General features: G+C 40.9%; 1 protein-coding gene across 1 annotated transcript in view; it reads right to left on the reverse strand.

Annotated features, from left to right (window-relative positions):
- The window catches only part of MGAT5 (mannosyl (alpha-1,6-)-glycoprotein beta-1,6-N-acetyl-glucosaminyltransferase), a 333468-nt gene extending 332460 nt beyond the window's left edge, over positions 1–1008 (reverse strand). The window contains exon 1 of the mRNA XM_015566532.1: positions 988–1008. The gene's annotated coding sequence lies outside the window, so the exon portion shown is untranslated. The remainder of the gene's footprint in view (positions 1–987) is intronic.
- Positions 1009–3038: the final 2030 nt, after the last annotated feature.

The following is a 3038-nucleotide window of genomic DNA, read 5'->3' on the forward strand; positions in this document are numbered from 1 at the left end:
GGGGGGAAGGTGTTGCTTGTTGCATCTCAGACAAAATCCCCACGTCTTTAGAGATTTGAAATCCCTTTGAGGTTCTGAAGAAGACACTTCCTGTTTCTCTGGTTTCTCCCAGCAGGACAAACTCTAAAGGTGACAGCTAGAGAGAAGTCTCTGATAAAAGTCACATGGTCACAGGATTTTCCTAACATTAAGGCTTTTATTCACATCAGACATTCGTCTGCTTGTGAGTTTTTAATCCTGTGATGTTGTTCGAGACAAAGTTTGTTCAAAGACCCACATACATAAGAAACGAATTAGGAATGTTTAATGTTTCATTCTGTTGGCCCCATAACCTTGACACCCAAATCCTATCAACCTGTGAAATCCAAATATTCTGCTCCCAAGCTGAATGCCTGATTTACCAAGGTAACTCTCAAGGGTAGCCTGAACAGTGGTTTCAAGCTCTACTGAATTCAGTCGGTAAACAAGGACGTATTTAGCAAACATCTTCCTCCACAAAATATGCTTGTAACTGGGGACTTTAAGAAAAGTTAGTCTTTGAGCAATGGTTTCTTGATGTAGACACAGCTCGGAAGGTGTGCAATCTTGTTGAGTCACACTCCAATTCACTGCTGTTTCTTCTGTTCACATCATGATCCTCCATGTCAGGTCTTGGTTGGGCTGCTCTAAAAGGAGCAGCCCTTCCATGCAAGAGTGACTAAATGATTGAATAAAGTAATAAATGGCCTACTGCTCCCATCACTTTACTAATTCTAGACAGATGAAATAGTCTTGCCTAATTATCCCACCGATCAAGTCCACTAGGCTTTAACCAGATAGCCAGCAATGTCCCCTCAGGATTGGGCTGCGCTGGTAGCCTACAGGATCTGTATTTTGATGGTTCCAATTGCTACCATCTCACTCAACTACTTGGTCCTCTCCCTCCCCAGGTCAAATATCCTGGATCTGTGCTTTGCCAGGTAAATATTTGCTTCCTACAGTACTTACATGGCCTAACGGGTCCCCACCAATGTCCACTTAGAACAGTGATCACTGCTGAAATCACAAGGACAAAGACATTTTGAAGTTTCTCCCCTTTAAGGCCTTGATTCACAGAAAACAGGCGGGTTGACAAAGAGCTTCTATGAACTTTGCTTCTTCCATTTTCGAACCCAACTGCCTTTTAAGATAGTCCCCCCAAAAAAGGATACCTAAAAATATCGAGATGAGAGGCTTATCACTTCAACTCTAGAGGCATTTATCTAATAAATTGTATTATCTCACTTGCTAGGATCCAAATCCATCCATTATTAGATCAGTAGGAGTAAGGCAGAGACAGAGCCTCTGCACAGAACTGCTCTTTGTTCCAAGTCTCAGGAGGCATTAACCAAAGCTTTTACCAATCTGAAAGTTTTCCAGACTCAACTACATCAATATACACACAGTCTCAAGTATACCATATGTATACACACAATTTTAGCAACAAACAGCTCTATTACAAAAAAAACAAAGGAGTTTGCCATGAGATAAAGCCCACTGAATTACACACCTGTTCATTCAAATATAACAGATTATTTACAGCCACTTCACCTTGAAGAATAAAACCCAAAGAAGCAATGAAAAGCCATTCTACAAATATATCTACTATGTGCTTCTATACAGGTAATACTTCCCTCTATTAAAACACCTTTATAAAAGAATAAAAGCGGAGGAGGGGGGGGGACATGTCCTTTAACAGATACATACAGTGTGTTTCTGCTATTTGTGAAATCTATCAGCAGAGAATTCTAAAACTGAAAGAGCTTAACTGGGAGAGAGGCAAGGAGAGAGCAGGGAGGAGGGAGGAAAAAAATAAAGACCAAACTACACAGACCCACCTGCAAGCTGACTGCCCACAGGTCTTCTAAGACTAACCAACTGGTCTACCTTCTACTTACGAACCTCATATAAGAACATGTACCATTTTCTGCTGGAAAAAAATGTCTGAACAAGTTTTGTTATTTTTAATTCAGTCAAGCTAATTCTCTCTTTATATGGTCTGTGGCATATAACTACCCTTCACAGCATAAACATTTTTGTCTGTGCCAATCTCTGAGCAATACCAGAGGGTGGTAAACTGGGCAATTTGGGAGAGCAAGCTCAACCCTCAGTCATCCCAAACTCGCCATCTCCACAAAAAGAGTCTGGCCTCACTAAATGCTTACTAAAGAGGGATGGAAGGCTGGAAGGAATTGAGGCAGTGCCAGTGACCTTGTGGCTGCCTTTTTTTAGCAGCTTTTATTTGCGATAGCTTTGAGGTTAGGACTGATTTTTGAAAATATATTATCATGATACAGAAAAAGCTGTTAACTCCAATAAGTCCAATCATCAAGATATATTTTGAGAAAACAGAAACAGACTCATAGACACAGAGAACAGACTGATGGTTGCCAGAGGGGTGGGGGTTAGGGGACTGAGTGAAAAAGGTGAAGGGATTGAGAAGTGCAGGTTGGTAGTTACAAACTAGTCACATGGATGTAAAGTAAAGCATAGAAATATAGTCAATAATATTGTGATAACTATGTATGGTGCCCATTGGGTACTGGAAATGTCGGAGAACACTTTCTAAAGTATATGATTGGCTAACCACTATACTGTACAACTGAAACTAATTCAAAATAATACTGTATGCATTTGGGAGAAACAATCCTAAGCACCTTAGTCAATATCAAAAACACCTCATTCCACAGCAAAGGAAACCATCAACAAAACAACAAGAAATGCCGAAACCGGTTTGGCTCAGTGGATAGAGCGTCGGCCTGCGGACTGAAAGGTCCCAGGTTCGATTCCGGTCAAGGGCATGTACCTTGGTTGCGGGCACATCCCCAGTGGGGAGTGTGCAAGAGGCAGCTGGTCGATGTATCTCTCTCATCGATGTTTCTAACTTTCTATCTCTCTCCTTTCCTCTCTGTAAAAAGTCAATAAAATATATTTTTTTAAAAAAAGACAGTTCGCATTACTACTGAAAAGACAAATGGTAACACTCAAAGAGTGCAAATGGGCTGTGCTCTACAACAGTG

Source organism: Myotis davidii, unplaced genomic scaffold (genome assembly GCF_000327345.1).
Source record: "Myotis davidii unplaced genomic scaffold, ASM32734v1 scaffold923, whole genome shotgun sequence".
Classification (NCBI taxonomy): Eukaryota; Metazoa; Chordata; class Mammalia; order Chiroptera; family Vespertilionidae; genus Myotis; species Myotis davidii.